Source organism: Dendropsophus ebraccatus, chromosome 2 (assembly GCF_027789765.1).
Source record: "Dendropsophus ebraccatus isolate aDenEbr1 chromosome 2, aDenEbr1.pat, whole genome shotgun sequence".
NCBI classification, from domain to species: Eukaryota; Metazoa; Chordata; class Amphibia; order Anura; family Hylidae; genus Dendropsophus; species Dendropsophus ebraccatus.
In genome coordinates this window covers 195,168,856-195,186,011 of record NC_091455.1, presented here as the reverse complement: position 1 = coordinate 195,186,011, position 17,156 = coordinate 195,168,856, and the positions used below count along the sequence as shown (strand labels likewise).

Below are 17,156 nucleotides of genomic sequence, written 5' to 3'. Positions count from 1 at the left end.
TTATTATTATTATTATTATTATTATTATTAATTATTATTTAAATACTAATTAAAATGTTTCTATATTTCATTTGGACATCAATTTTAATAGCAAAATACAAAAAATTTAAATAAAATATGCAATGAGTTACTCCGAAGGTGCCCTCTGCTCTCCTGAGCAGGGGGCACCTGGTTAAATGCGCAAGTCTTTCATTTATTTCAGTGGGATTCGTTACTCGCGTTTAGCATTTGAGCATTGAGAAATGCTTGATTCAAGTTATGGGCACTCAAGCATTTTAATGCTTGCTCAACACTAATATTTATACATAGAACCAAAGTGGTTAAACTTCTCCTTAAGGAGAGTGTCATAAAGATATGTGGAGATTTACTGGCCATTCATGCTCCACTGGGAATTATGGGAAGAAAGGCTATGCAAAGCACCCCTTACACCACCATTTCAAGGTAGCTTTCCCTTAAAGTTAGTGTCTCAGTCCACCTCTCACTAGCCAACCCACACTCTGTACGGCATTGTCGAGGGGTGAAGGTGATGAAAGAACTGCCTTGCATATCCGTTCTTCTCATATATATAATAGGTTGGTGGTGTTTTTTCTGACTTTAGACCTCCCGCCACTTCCCCCAGAAACCATAATGATATACCATCTTCCATGTTACTTGAAGGAGCACCACCTATTTTTTTTTAATTCCACCATGCTTAATCTCATGCCATTGGATCTTAAATATACAAATGTGTCCATCCTTACCTTTTCTTTAGTTATATCCCAAGATAACGGGTGGTAGATCATCAGCTTTACAACAAAAAAAAAAAGGGATTTTGTGATGCTCTGCCAGGAGATATTTATGCTATATCTGTCTATATGTGGCCACTTAGTGGTTGTGATGTGCATTGTACATGGGAAAGTTTGCGGAAAAGGTAAAGTTGGACACATCTGTATTCCATTCATTGCACTTTTTTTCTTTTTTTTAATTTTACATTAATAATTAAAATTGGATTTATGTGTATTTTATATAGAGGATGGATTACAAGAAGCTTCTGGGTGTTCTCATTATTGGTCCACATTACTCCTTCTCCATGCCAAGAGTATAGAATGAATAACATTTAGCTGGATTACTGGCAATCCTACCCACTTATTTATTCTAGAGATCACAAAATAAACTTGTTTTATGGCTTTCTTATGTTTTAGCATTTTGTGCCAGTTGTATTGGAAAGTTCCTTTGTTGTTGGGAGATTATTCTACATATAATTTAATGGGAGTGTCCAATACCATTTTTTTTTTTTTTTGTTTATTTGTTTTTATAACTTTTCTATATCGCATGGTCACTTTATTGGAACCTTAGAATTAGAAATCTTGTGCTTGGTTTATACTTCTTACACTACCTCCATTCTCACTGCAACCCACCAAACCCCCACTGTCTTCATTTCATCACTTCTGTTCTTCTGCCTCTTCTCCTTATCTCCTCTTGCTCTTTCATTCTGAAACTTTTTCTTTATAAACCAATGAATTCTTTTTATTCATTTTAATGGATCCTAAGGGTACTATTAGACAGGCTGAGCAGGGCCTGATAATAAATGTAAACGAGCGCCGATCTGCTAGATCGGCGCTCGTTTACTGGGCCTATTACACGGCCCGATAATCGTTTTACAAGGGCTGCAGGGACATTGTTACCGATGTCTTTGCAGCCCTTGTTTTAACGTTATACATTACCTGTCCAGGTTTCAGGGCTCCTCTTCCCCTGTACTTCTCCCCGGGTCGGCGCGCTCCAGCTTTAGAGTGGCCTGTCTCAGCTGACAGGCCACTCAGCCAATCACTGGCCGCGAAGGTCCCGGCCAGTGATTGGCTGAGCGGCTTGTCAGCTGACAGGTCACTCTGACGCTGGAGCGCATGGGACCCTGGGAGAAGTACAGGGGAAGAGGAGCCCTGCAACCTGGACAGGTAATGTATATCATCAGTCGCCGGCTGCACACAGCTATTACACGTAGCGGTGCGCGGTTGGCGCCCAACAATTATAGGTCAGAAAATATATCAACGATCAGCCGATGACAACGATCATCGGTGGATCGTTGTCTTTATAACACAGAGCGATAATCGTCCGAATCGGGCCGATTCAGCTGATTATCGTTCCGTGTAATAGTACCCTTAGTCCTGCCTTACTGCAAAGAAATTGATCACATTCACCAGTGTTTTTCTAGCAAATTGATCACAGGAGCTTCCAGCAGCCTCTGCATGTTCTCCTACCCTTCTTTTCCCATTTTATTCTGTCACTTTATCTCTTGAGTTCTTTGGATACTTATGTATTAATTCTAATGGGTACCAAGTCCTGCTTCACTACAAGGAAAATGATCACTTACCCCAATGTTCTCAAGGTGATCACAGGGGCTCCCAGCAGCCTCAGCATGTGAGCAGAATTGCACTGTTTAAATCCAGCCCTCCCCCAAATACAATATAACTGTAAAGATCCTTAATGAAATTGCATTGCATAAACTAACAAGATTGTCCTTTTTTTACAGGTTTTGCAGACTGATATGAGAAGAGTTGATGACTGACACCAGCCAGGAATAATATCCCTCCAGTGAGTATATGAACCTATTCCCTTGCCACCTTTATTAATTGTAGCATTTTTATCCTTTCCTCCCAGAGACTCAAAAGGCAAATATTAGATTTTATGCGTTCTTAAAATTGTTTCCTTTAACCTTGTATTGCAATTTAGGCTTCGTATACTTTGCATTACTAAAATCAGCAAGTGTTCCCCTGCATAGTCATCACATGGGGAATTATGCATTACATGGTTTTCATTAAAGTCAATGACCTATCTGTTTAATGCACTGATATACTGGACACAAGTGGAGAAAGGGTTGGACGTACTGATGACCAAACTTGCTGAACATTCAGGTTTTGTACGTGGGAAATCAAATACTGAGCGTCTGAGTTTGGAGAACATTGATTAAGTTTGACAAGTCTGCTCAGCACTACTAACTAGTGAAAAGCAAACTTGCCAAACATTCGGGTTCTCGGCATTTGATTTCTGCTGCCTGGAGAAATTGGATGCAGCCCTAGGGAGTCCTAAAAGACATGGCTCCAGCTATAGGCTATGTTCACACGGCGTGAGAGACCGGCTGTTCCGTGACCCCGGCCGAGTCACGGAACGGCCGGTCTCTCCCCGGATCATCGTGGCCAGTACTTAAGTATTAAGGGTCGCATCAGCGCGGACCCGCATCAGAGCTTCCCCCTACACACTATGAAGCAAGCCGCTCGCTTCATAGTGTGAACTGACAGGGTTTCCTACGGCCGCAATTCAATGAATTGCAGCCGCAGAAAACTGACATGTCAGTTATTTCCGGCCCCGTACGGGATCTCGGCCGGAGCGTATACGATGTGTATACGCTCCGGCCGGGATCCCATTGAAAGTAAGGCATTGTTCCACCGTGCCAAAAGTACGGCCGCTGTTGCCATAGGCAACAACAGCCGTACTTTTACGTAGTGTGAACATAGCCTTAGGGTGTATATAGGTTTTCCTGGCAGCCCTAGGGCTTCATCCAACTTGTCCAGGCAGTGGGAGTCAAATGTCAAGAACCCAAATGTTCGCGAAGTTCGTTTTTACTGGTTATACATAGTGCTGAGCAGACTTGTCAAACTTCGGCAATGTTCTCCGAAACCCAGATACTCGGCATTTGATTCCGCACGGCTGCAGAAATTGGATGCCGCTCTAAAGAGTCCTAGAATACTTGGATGCGGCCATAGGCTATTTTCACATTTGGTAAGAGCCCGGCCAGGTCACGGAACGGCCGGTCTTTGAACTCAGCGGCGCTAAAGATCATCCGGCCGGTACTGCAGTGAACCGGTACTGTGTGAATTGTGCGAACTGACAGGGTTTTCTGCGGCCGCTATTCAGTGAATAGCGGCCGCAGAAAACAGACATGTCAGTTTCTCGGATCCCGGCCGGAGTATATACCATGTGTATACACTCCGGCCGGAATTCCCTCAGCCTGCAGCACTACATAAGTACCACAGAAAGCACGGCCCTTGTAACAATAGTTATAAAGTTCAAACCTCTCACTTATGCCCTCACTCCTCCTGACTTGACTTTCCTCATCAGGCTGTTGCAAGGTATGTATTGGCTCCTGCGATCTAATCTTGAACATTACATAGGACAGCAAGATACAAGACGATAGAAGAGGAGAAGAACTTTTTACTAGTTTCACTTCTGTACTTCACTGTTGGCTGGAACAGTCAGGTCCTGCTGTGCCCACTCTCAGCATAAATGGCAAGTGTAATTGTATGTGTATGTAAAAAAAAAAAAAAAAAAAACAAAAGTGTGTATATATATATATATATATATATATACTGTATATATATATATATATATATATATATATATATATATATATTTGTGTGTGTGTGTGTCGCAGTACATATATGTGTTTTTATGTATGTAACAGTGTCCATTAGTGTGTGCATGAATTTAACCATAAGTTTTCTCCATTCCGCTAACTGAAGACCCAAAATGAAATGCTTACTTTAACTTACAGTAAATAATATAAAAACTTGTTATTTCACAATATTGGATAACAAAAAACCATTTGTTCTTGTGCTCCATTGACCTCTGCTTGTCTCTTCAGCCTACCTTCCCCACAGCATCGCTGCCCATTGGGATGTGATGATACAGTATTAGGGAATGACTTTGAAAACAAAATTCTCCCTTTGGTTCTTTACATGGCAGATACAATGGAAAGCAAATGAAACAATAATTCTAACCTCATTACAAAAAGTCCAAAAAGTTTTTTCTTCCTCATTCCGCATTTTCCTGTGCTCGTTATATGGAAGGTAGGATTATGTTAGACTTCCATTGCTATCTCCAATCCTTGGGGCACCTCTTGGAAAAAATGTTACCGTTGGGCAACTCTGCCAAATAAAAAGACACAATGCACAATGGGGGAGATTTATCAAAGATGGTATGAAGTGAAACTGGCTCAGTTGCCCCTAGCAACCAATCAGATTCCACCTTTCATTTTCCAAAGAGTCTGTGAGGAATGAAAGTGGAATCTGATTGGTTGCTAGGGGCAACTGAGCCTGTTTCACTTTACACCATGTTTGATAAATCCCCCCCAATATCTATAGATCTATATTTGCTATGGAGATTACAGTGCTGTTATATCCAGTGATTGACTGGTGACTTCTAGTTGGATCCAGTCACTATCCCTTCTCCATCTAGCCCAGATCGCCATGATGATTACTCCCAGGTACAACCCATCTCTGCAGAACCTGCCCCAAAAAATTATTTTAAAAAATCTTAGGCGTCACGCTTTTTTTTAGCACCCTCCTTCCCTTTTCCACCTTAGGCAGTCCCAAACTTATTATCATGGCATTGTAGGGGTTGGTCACTTGGGTAGGAATATGAGGGTCCCCCCATAAGGTGGATAGGTTTCTCCTGTAGGTAGTTGTACCCATTAGGTAGGTGTCTCCCAGTATATAGTTTTCCCCAGCATGATGGGGTCTTCTGCAGGGTAGTTTCCCCAGTATGAAGTGTTTCCCCTGTAAATAGGATCCAGTGTAGTTAGGAAGTTAGGATGCCCTTTTTGCCCTTAAGATAATTTGGGAGCCCAATCAATAATGTAAATGAGCGCCGATCTGCTAGATCGGTGCTCGTTTACTGGGCCTATTCCACAGCCTGATAATTGTTTAGCGAGGGCTGCAGGGACATCGTTACCACCCCTCCGTCCCTCCTCCCCACCCTCTTCATCATTAGGAATGCCACTGGAACATTTTCTCCATGCTGAACATTGCACAGGTGTCTTATCGATCCAGACCATGTGCCGTCCTCTCACAGCTGACGAATAGGAAGCAATCTGCCTGAAGCATTCGTAATGATAAGGAGGGAGGGGAGGAGGGACAGAGAGGTTGTGCCAGCCTAATGCACACACAATCTAGGCCACTCCCGTAGGGCACAGGGCTATCAGTTTAAAAGTTGTTTTTTAGCACAATAACTGAATCACCTGCCAAATGGACCGCAGGACAGATCTTAGATTAAAAACAATTATCCGAAGGTACAAGCGGTTTGGGGGGGTTAGATTGTGGGTACAAAGTCGCTTTAAACAGCATACTTTACCTATCCATGCTGCAGGTCTTCTCCTGCGCTCCTTCTCCCGGTCCCGCGCACAGCAGCAGCTTCAGAGCGGCCTGTCTGAGCTGACAGACCGCTCAGTAATTCGCTAGCCGGGACCACCGCGGCCAGTGATTGGCTGAGCGGTCTGTCAGCTCAGACAGGCCGCTCCGAAGCTGCTGCTGTGCACGAGACCAGGAGAAGAAGTGCAGAAGACCTGCAGCATGGTTAGGTAAAGTATGCTGTTTGTCAAATCGTCGGTTGCCCGCCGCGCACCAATCAGCCGATGACACGATCATCGGCTGATCGTTGTCTCTATTCCACGGAGCTATAATCGTCCGATATCGCTCCGTGGAATAGGCCCCCAAGAATTTTCTCACTGCATTGATTACAGGGGTCCCAGCCGCAGTATACCCTGTATACCCTGTCATCCAAAGTCAACAACCTTATCCTTATTAATCCCCATTGACTAGAATTCTTTTTCCTTTTGCTTTTGTACATTCTTTAACCCGTTTCAGCCTCTATAACTATGACAAACACTCAATAATAGTCATTAATTGCTATAGCAGGGACATAGTTGGTGATGGAATGAACACAGACTCCAGAACACGGTTACCTTGTTGATTATGGGTGATCTACTGATTATATTAACAGGCTGGAAATGAGCGGACTAGTCTGCATCCTCAGGAAGAAACATGTACTAGGTGGGTGATGTCATTACATTATAACAAAGGCTCCCCTGGGATAACCCAGCCCCTAAAACCTTCCGAAAATGAATGAGGTGATTAAAAAAAAATGTAAGACTTTATTAGAGGATTAAATGTCAGAAATTTCCAAACAATATTTATTCCTAGTGCTGAATATAGGTTAAATGGGTACTCCGGCGAAAACCTTTTTCTTTCGAATCCACTGGTTTCAGAATGTTATATAGATTTGTAATTTACTTCTATTTAAAAATCACTAGTCTTCCAGTACTTATCAGCTGTTGTATGTCCTGCAGAAAGTGTTGTATTCTTTCCAGTTTGACACAGTGCTCTCTGCTGCCACCTCTGTCCAGAGCAGGAGAAGTTTTCTATAAGGATTTCCTACTTCTCTGGACAGAGGTGGCAGCAGAGAGCACTGTGTCAAACTGGAAAGAATACACCACTTCCTGCAGGACATACAGCAGCTGATCAGTACTGGAAGACTTGAGATTTTATGAAATAGAAGTAAATTACAAATCTATATAACTTTCTGAAACCAAATGATTTGAAAGAAAAAGATTTTCAGCTGAGTACCCCTTTAACTTAGGTATGGGGAATAAGGTTAAAGGGGTTATTCTAGGATTGAATATACTAGTTCCTCTTTCCCTCCTAGTGGATCAGTGAGGGTCATGAGTCGAGATAAGCGAATTTGCCGAAGTTCTGGTTTGTGTGAACCTGAACTCTCGGCGTCTGATTCCCGCTGTCTGCAGCCTCCGTGAACAGGGTGGATACGGCGTAAGGACCGCCTAGAAAACTGGGATACAGCCTATGCCAATGTCTGTATCCCACTTTTCCAGGCGGTCCTCCGGCTGTATCCACCCTGTTCACGGAGGCTGCAGACAGCGGGAATCAGAAGCCGATAGTTCAGGTTCATACGAACCCGAACTTCAGCATATTTGCTCATCTCTAGGTCAATTGTCCTGTGAACAGATCTCGGCTGTTGCTCCCCAAAATTTTAGAAAAACCCATAGAGAATGAATGGAAGGGCTTTTCACTTGGTGGACAATTGATCTCCATTTGAATGCCCACCCATTAGCTAGTTATATCCTGTCCTGTTGATAGATCATTTTTTATTCTTGGTATTACCCCAAGGGGGTTTTCAGGGCAGGAGGCCTTTTTTTCACAATGGCTAGGGAGGGGGTGGATGAAAACAATGGCGTCCACTTACCTCCCTGGTTCCAGCGCTGGGGCCATCACTCTGTTTCGGTCCCCAGGTCCCCAGCCACTTCCTGGAGACTGGGCAACTCCAGCAATACATTTTATCTTTCAAATCAACTGGTGTCAGAAAGTGCCAGAGATTTGTAATTTACTTCTATTACAAAATCTCAAGCCCTTCAGTACTTATCAGCTGCTGTATGTCATAGACATAGATAGGTAGGACATACAGAAGCTGATAAGTACTGGAAGACTTGCAATTTTTTTTTATAGATGTAAATTACAAATCTCTGGCACTTTTTGACACTGGTTAATTTGAAAGATTTTTTTTTTTATTTTTTTTTTGTGCTGGAGTACAAGGCCGCTCATCCATTCTGCAGCAGAGTCAGGACCAGCCTCCTGCCCAGCGTACCGCTTTAAAGACTGATATCAAGGTGGATATGAATTGGCATCATAGAGTCAAAAAGTGTGACTGTACAGTTTCACCCAGAAATTGCTGTGCAACATTACCTTCCTTTCTCTTCTACTTCTTTTTCCCTGTTTGACTGGTAGAAATTTTACCCTGTTGCACCCTAGATTATCGATATGAGATATCAGGTGGTCAGTGTCAGACTGGGATACCTTGGGCCCACCAGGGAATTTGATTCTAGGAGCCCACCCTTCATACACCATTTATAACCAGCATCAAATCTTTCATATTTCTATAGTGACTTTGCACAGAGCTGTGTATGTTGACCAGCCATTCTAGCTCACTGCTAGTAACTAGCAAATGAGTGCATGCGCAGCAGTGCTGGGGTAATATCATCCTGGAGCTGCTAAACAGGGAGGCCCACCTCTTGCTCAGGGGCCCATTAAGGGGTAGGGCCCCCCGGGGAATTGCCCTGCTCCCCCGTGGGACAGTCCAAGCCTGCGGGTGGTTACCATGAGCAATTTGTGGTATTCTTTATATTTCTGCACAGAAAACACCCAAGAAAGGCCAGGATGGTTACATGGAGCCTGGAGATTCATAGTAAATGAATCTCTTTAAGAACCAGCTCTGGCTAACCTACATTTGTCTCTTTCCATAATACTGCTGAGGCCACAGAGAATTATGTATGTCGCTGCTATGGTACTCAGCTGGATATATATAGTTCTGCAGCTTATGCATTATCGGCAGTTATCACATTGGGAAAACAAGAACAGGGTGTACTATCTCCAGTTGTATATAAGTTGACCAAAAACTCAGCAAGGAAGAGGTGCACGGATTGTATTGGATTCATGTTTTGTTTTTTACTTTTTTTTTTTAAATAAAATATTTCAATAGTCAATGGATATTTACTACTCTAAATCAGCATAGTTATCACACTGTATATAATATATGTATATGAAAGGAATAAAGGCTTCCTTCATATTTCTATACACCCATAAAGTTTTGGCCCCTTGTGATCGTACTACTGTATGTACACAGTGCATCCTGAATGTAATACCCTCCCTCTACTCTTTATTTTGTCACCATCATCCCCTTCTTTGCTATTTCTGTTTATTACTCTTTCTTCCTCCACATTTCCACATGCTATCTATAGTAGTGTAGTATATATATCATCCCCCAGCACAGTGCGAGCCCGTTCACTTTCTCCAGCCCTATGCCATGGTATAGCAGTAATGAGTAAGTGCTGTGCTGTGACTGGTTGGACAAGTAAGGAAAAGAAAGTCCCTGTGCGAGTACTGCTGGCAGCTTTGAACACATCCCATAAAATGGAAAGGCTAAGAATAGTTTTGTACTAGGGGGAGAGCTCTCAGAGGTTCAATAATGGTATCCTAACAGAATCATGCAGGTAATAATTCTTTATTGCAAAATACCAGATAGATCAATGCCACTGATGATGTGCTTAGCTCACAGAGCATTGCCTAGTCTGCTTACAATTGCATAATCTATTAGGCAATGTTCACACAACGTATATTTTCTATCAATCACGGCCGATGTGGCAAATTGCAACATCGGCGGTGATCAATAGAAAATGTGCGTTGCATTGAAGTCAGAGGAATCCCGGCTGGAGTTTTAGTATACACTCCAGCGGCCGCTATTCATTGAATAGCTTCGGCACAGAACTGTCAGTTCACACAATGGAAAGTGCTGCTCCGGCCACACTTTCCATTGTCGCTATGGTGAATTGGGATGCGGGCGCACACGGATGCACCCGCATCGCAATTCAAAAGAAATTAAGTTCATCTGCAGTACCAGCTGTTCCGTGACACGGCCTCGTCACAGAACAGCCGTTGTCTTACTGTGTGTGAACCCGGCTCTAAACTGAGAGCAGGACTAAGGCCCCACGATCGATCTCCTTTATAGTCATTGTAGTCTGCCGGCACCATTCTGGTAGTTTTGCTGTTATAACAAAGCAAAACAGCAACAACACTTTATGGAGGTGTGAACTGCGCCCTCGTCTGGGGCAGTTTGCAGCTTTTTCATATAATCAAGATTATTTTAAACTGACAAATATTTTTAAGCACAAAGTATATTAGAATCTGTCTGTTATACAAAGATCAGTCTTTATACATAGAAACCCCCTTTAAACAGAAACCCCTTCTCAAAGCATCGACCATGTTTGTATATCAGAATGTATCATCTTGAAAGGTAGAACCACATAAGTATGATGCCGAGATGTGGCGCTGGGAAATCTTCACAGCGGAGATGTTTTTTTCGGCGCCTTTTTATTTTCACCTTGTCTGAAGGCAGGAACGGCCTTGAGGCTCACCGTAGCTGCAGCAGAATTCTGACTAGGCAGTTCACTGCTGACAAGTTTCTAGACAGAGATAGTAACGTGACTTTGAAAATGGAGATGAGGGAAATTACTTCCGCTGATCCGCAGATACAACATTCAATCGAATACAAGTTAATACTCTAAATATCATCTTAACTCAATGCATGACTTGACGTGACTCCATTGCATTGTACTCATTCATTGGTTGGGGGGGATAAGTTTCTTACCTTCATCCTCTGCGCCCCATGCGCTATAGGGAGATATCAGCAGGTTAGATACTTCTAACTTGCTGATACTTTCCCTTTATGTCTATAGTCCACTTAAGTCTTCTTTGTATATACCATGTCTTTGCCTCATCATTTTATTTTAGATACCATTTTATATATGCTTCTACCTATTCAAGCGTTTCTGATCTTGTTCTTTCGTAACAAATGGTTTGGTTGATACAGTCAGCATTTTTTGGGAATCACTTAAAAATGTTATGAAAAAATGAGCATTTTTCTAAAATTGAAATTTTCTGTTTGTATGATAAATCAGTCATTAAATGACATTAACATATATGTACTTTACATTGGGATCATTTGTTAAAGGAGAAGTCCGGCGAAATTTTTATTAAAGTATTGTATTGCCCCCCCCCCCCAAAAGTTATACAAATCCCCAATATACACTTATTACGGGAAATGCACATAAAGTGCTTTTTTTGCCTTGCACTTACTACTGCATCAAGGGTACACTTCCTGGATAAAATGGTGATGTCACAACCTGACTCCCAGAGCTGTGCGGGCTGTGGCTGCTGGAGAGGATGATGGCAGAGGGATGCTTAGTGTCCCTCCAGTGCTCTCTGTCCCTCAGTGTCCCCCTGCCATCACCCTCTCCAGCAGCCACAGCATGCACAGCTCTGGGAGTCGGGTCGTGACATCACCATGTTATCCAGGAAGTGACATCACCATGTTATCCAGGAAGTGACATCACCATGTTATCCAGGAAGTGAGGCCTTGATGCAGTAGTAAGTGCAGGGGAAAAAAAGCACTTTATGTGCGTTTCCCGTAATAAGTGTATTTGTATAACTTTTGGGGGGCAATACAATACTTTAATAAAAATTTTGGACGGACTTCTCCTTTAAATATCCTTTTAATTTTTTAGAATATTACCGGGCTTAGAAGTTAAGCACCGATTTTTCCCCCAATTTTTTTTTTTACAGACCATTTCAGTTCTGAAGCGGATTTTAAGGGCCCTGTATGTAATAAATACGATTATGTAAAAAAGATATGTAAATTATCCCATTATAAAAACTGCACCCCTTAAAGTATTCAAAATTAAATTTTTAGGCTATGTTCACACTACGTAAGAGACCGGCTGTTCTGTGACCCCGGCCTGGTCACGGAACGGCCGGTCTCTGGCCGGATCATCTCGGCTGGTACTTAAGTACCAGCCGGATGATCTTTCGGCCGCGGAGCTCTAATGCGGGCGCATCAGCGTGCGCCCACATCAGAGCTTGCCATAGCACACAGTGAAGCAAGCGGCTGGAGCCGCTCGCTTTACTGTGTGAACGGACAGGTCTTTCTGCGGCCGGAATTCACTGAATTCCGGCCGCAGAAAACTGACCTGTCAGTTATTTGCGGCGCCGCATAGATCCAGGCCGGAGCGTATACGATGTGTGTACGCTCCGGCCGGGATCCCATTGAAAGTAAGGTTATGTTCCACCCCGCAAAACTACTGCCGTAGTTCTGTGGCGAGAACTACGGCCTTAGTTTTACATAGTGTGAACATAGCCTTAAAGTTGGTTAACCCTTTAGATTTTTTCACAGAAATACATGCAATGTGGAAGCTGACTTTTGTAAGCATCATTGAAGTTCATAGAGGTCATATACTGTAGATACAGGGCAGACTCTAATCAGATTCCAGGACACCAGGCGCCATACCTTTATGGGGTGCTGATAAAGAAGGTAGCTCCCTCCGTCTATAAACCTGCTTGTATTGACCGCAGCATCTAAAGAGTTAAAGGGAATCTGTCATCTCCCGGGCCCTACCTGAGGTGGTGACAGTGTGCTGTAGCTGGCAGTCCCCTAGTGAGCATGGGGCTTTTTCGTAATTTTCCGTGCAGTGGATTATGCACAATTTCATATCTCCTACTGTACTGAAGAGTCAAAGAGGAGTTGTTCGTGCCACACTCTGGCACACCTCTCTACTCCTTCCTCCTCCCTTTTCTTTATGAATAATCAATGCTGCCCGGCCTCCTGCTCGCTCAGCTGTCAGATTGCAGATCAGTCCTCTGTAGGCAGTTTATGTCTGAAAGAAACACTCTCTGGGCCCAAATGTGTTGGAGCTGTGGTCTAGGGGTAACTCACCTAGTCTAGGTCTAGTAGAGACCTGACAGCAATTTATTCTCTGGTTCAAATCCCCTGATGGAAATTAAATAGAGGTCTCTTTTTTTATCATTATTGTATAATTTTTAAGGCTATGTTCACAAATTACTGAGCTATGTTTTTGCTCAGTAATTTGGTCAGTATTTTGCAACCAAAACCAGGAGTGGATTGAGAACACAGAAAGGCTATGTTCACACACTGTCCAAATTAAGCGGATGGCGGTCATTTAAAGGCAAATATCGGACGCTGTTTTAAAATAACAGTACGGTAATTATTTGCCATTAAATGGCAGCCATCCACTCAATAGACAAAAGAAATACCACAGCTCCAACTATATCTGAGTGTTTCTTTCAGACATAACCTGCCTACAGAGGACTTATCTGCAATCAGAGACACTGGCTGACAGCTGAGCGAGCAGGAGGCCGGGCAGCATTGATTATTCATGAAGATGAGGGAGGGGAAGGAGTGATGAGTGTAGCACAAACAACTCCTCTTTGCCTCTTGAGTAATATAGGAGATATGAAATTGTGCATAATCCACTGCACGGAAAATTACCAAAAAGCACCATGCTCACTAGGGGACTGCCAGCTACAGCACACTGTCAGCACCTTAGATAGGGCCCAGGAGCTTACAGATTCCCTTTAATTGGATTAGAGAACAGGTTTGCTACTGACAGCTGTTACAACTGGCTTCCAACGCAGATGACACGGGCACTGCTTATTGGAATGGCCCACTAAAATGGACATACAAAAGGGTTTAAGGTCCATTCAAATTCCCTTAAAGGAGTTATTGCAATATTTAAAGTTGTTTTCTATCCACAAGATCAGGGATAACCAGCAGATTGCTGGGGATCAGACAACTGGGACCAGTCATGAGAAAGGGGGTTAGTTGTGGTCTGTGGGAGAGTTTTCTAGTCATGCTTTGTAACCTGTGAAGAAATCCTTGTGCAGGAAGAAGCAGGAGGGGAGTTGTAACATCATTTATAGTGAATAATTCTGTTCTATCTATATGTGGGTGACACCTTTCACTGTAATAGTGCCTAATTAGAAGTTTTAGCTTATTATTATACTAAACTGCAAGATTTCAAGATTATGTTATAACATAGCTAAAGACGCACTATAGCAAAAACATTTTTTAAAGAAATCAACAGGGGTTGTGACCGCAAGCAGTTTTGCAATACAGTCTATTTTTTAAAGGGAATCTGTCAGGTCCGTAGCAGGTACACAGTATTCGAGTATTCCATACAGCATCACACAAGGTGCCGTTCTCCGTGGGTTTTTTGTAATTTCTTTTCCTGCATTGTTCGGTCAGCTCTTCTGTCACACAGCACCAAAACCAAAGCACACAGTGATATTATACTAACTGATTTAGCCCATACCTGCATCCTATGATCTCATATACACAAAAAACGTTGGCAATGATTTAAGCTGGTGAGTGCCGCAGGTCATTCTTACATGAATTATTAGACTAAATTGTCACATAAAGAGGATTGTCTCCTGGTAAGCTGCAGAGTTGATATTAATATTAAAGTTAACAATATAATTAGGCTAAATTAATTGCCTTCAGTTGTTATACAGCCTGCATGATGAACAGGCGTCCTTCCTTGTGTAAGTGCACAAAGGACTGGGACTTCCTGTGTTTGGTCTCTTTTAAAGGGGTTATCCAGCGAAAATTTCAACTGGTTTCAGAAAGTTATATATATTTGTATTTGACTTTTATTTAAAAATCTCTCCCCATACTTATCAGCTGCTGAATGTCCTGCAGGAAGTCAAGTATTCTTTTTAGTCTGGCACTGTGCTCTCTGCTGCCACCTCTGTCCATGTCAGGAACTGTCCAGAGCAGTGGTATATCCCCATAGAAAACTTCTCCTGCCCTGGACACTGCCTGTCTCGGACAGAGATGTCAGACTGAATAGAAAGAAGAAAAAAAAAAAACCATTCCCTGCAGGACATACAGCAGCTGATAAGTACAGGAAGACTTGGGATTTTTAAAATAAAAGTTAATTTGAAAGAAAGTTGATTTGAAAGAAAAAGATTTTTGCTGGAGTACCCCTTTAATATATTAAATATGCGCAATAGGTATGCTATAAAATAAAAGTAAAAAAAAACAAAACACAAAAAATCCTATTGCAACCTCCCTCACCCCCTTCCCTTTGCTGATAATCGTATGAAATTGGTTTTCAACACCATAAACCTTGATGCTTATAGACCCAGACCGAACACCAGGCAGGGGAAGACTAAACATTCTGCTCTGTTTGATTACATAGGAACTATATAGAATATACAGCTGTATACGTATACTGTATTTGCTTAGTGAGATAGCTCTTTATATTTTTATTACATGTTACATTTGTGGCCTGTATTTCTCAGTATCTCACATGACACAGAATACCTATGCAAGCAATGTAATGTTCTGCCATATGAGACGACTACCATGAATGTATAGCAATACCATATGACACTAATAACCGCATTCCATATCCCGCTTCCTTCTAACAAGAAAAAAGAAATCTGAAGTGTCAGCAGGTTTACCAGAAATGACTATAAGGAGGAGCTGTCAGCACCCCTGATGCTTCCATTACAGCAAGTAACCTGGCTGTGCCATAAAATAATAAGGCTGGAGCATCTTTTCTTAGGCAGGAAGGAAATGTCGGCACCTTGTCAGAATCGGGTACCGACAAATCTGTGCATGGACTGGCACAGATCCCAAAAATTGGCAACAGTAGAGAGGCCCCTGTCACTCCTTACTGCTGCTATTTAAAGGGGTACTCCAGGTGGGAGGGATTTTTTCGCTATGGCCGGAAAGGCCGGATAATTGGGCAAATCGGCCCAATTGGGTTGATTATCGCTCCGTGGAATAGAAGGAACGATCAGCCGATGATCGTGTCATCGGCTGATCGTTTATTTAGGTTTAAACCTAAAATCATTGGTCGCCACCCACGCATCGCTGCATGGAATATCGATGCGTGGTGGGTGACAGACGATTCCATAAGCAACACACATTACCTAACCATGTTGCAGGGCTTCTGTGCTCCTTCTTGCTCCCGTTCCCGCGCACAGCAGCAGCTTCGGTGTGACCTGTTAGCTGACAGACCGCTCAGCCAATCACTGGCCAGGACCGTTGCGGCCAATGATTTGCTGAGTGGTCTGTCAGCTCAGACAGGCCGCACCGAAGCTGCTGCTGCGCGTGGGACCGTGAGGAAGAGGAGCGTAGGAGGAGACCTGCAACATGGTTAGGTAATGTTTGGTGTTTAAACAAGGGCTGCAAGGACATCGGTAACAATGTCCCTGCAGCCCTCGCTTAAATATTATCGGGCCGTGGAATAGGTCCAGTAAACGAGCGCCGATCTAGCAGATCAGTGCTCGTTTACATTATTGATCGGGCTGTGGAATAGGAACCTTACCTCCCCGGTTCCAGCACCAGGTCCGCATCGCACTGCTTAGGTCTGTGGTGCCCGGCCGCTTCCTTGTCTGTGACGCGGCTTGAGACCCGCTCCCAGACCGGTAAACCATTCAGACCTGTGCGGCACAATGCGAGCCCTGGCGCTTGAACGAGGAGATAAGAGGACGTTGTTGCCTTCATCCACTCCCTCCCCGGCCATAGCTAAAAAAGCCCTCCCACTAAGACTACCCCTTTAATGGAAGCAGCTATATAAAGAAGGCAAATCTGCATTGTAGAGTTCCTTTGTTATACCTCCTAGAAATTTCCTGGAGGAATAAGAGGAACATTGCAAACAAAGGTCTAAGAAACTGTGCTCTGAACTTGTTTATGGGGAATGCAAGATGGTGGCTCCATGGTTAGCACTGAGGTGTTGTAGCACTGTCTGAATCATACATCATCGGGGCAATCCCTAAAAGCTTCTATAACCAAACAGGGAGAGATCTATTAATCAGGAGTGGTGGGGTGCTGTCGGGGAACGCTATGATGCATTGCAGTTTAAAGGGGTTATCCAGGCTTAGAAAAACAGGGCTGCTTTTTACAGAAACAGTACCACTCTTGTCCTCAGTTTGGATGGCGCAGTCTTCCAGAGTGGGAGTCCACTGCTATTGTAGCAG

At 43.2% G+C, this 17,156-nt stretch overlaps 1 protein-coding gene across 1 annotated transcript in view; it reads left to right on the top strand.

Annotated features, from left to right (window-relative positions):
• The window catches only part of JCAD (junctional cadherin 5 associated), a 79,657-nt gene that overhangs the window by 27,245 nt on the left and 35,256 nt on the right, over positions 1-17,156 (top strand). The window contains exon 2 of the mRNA XM_069959004.1: positions 2,507-2,568. The gene's annotated coding sequence lies outside the window, so the exon portion shown is untranslated. The remainder of the gene's footprint in view (positions 1-2,506; positions 2,569-17,156) is intronic.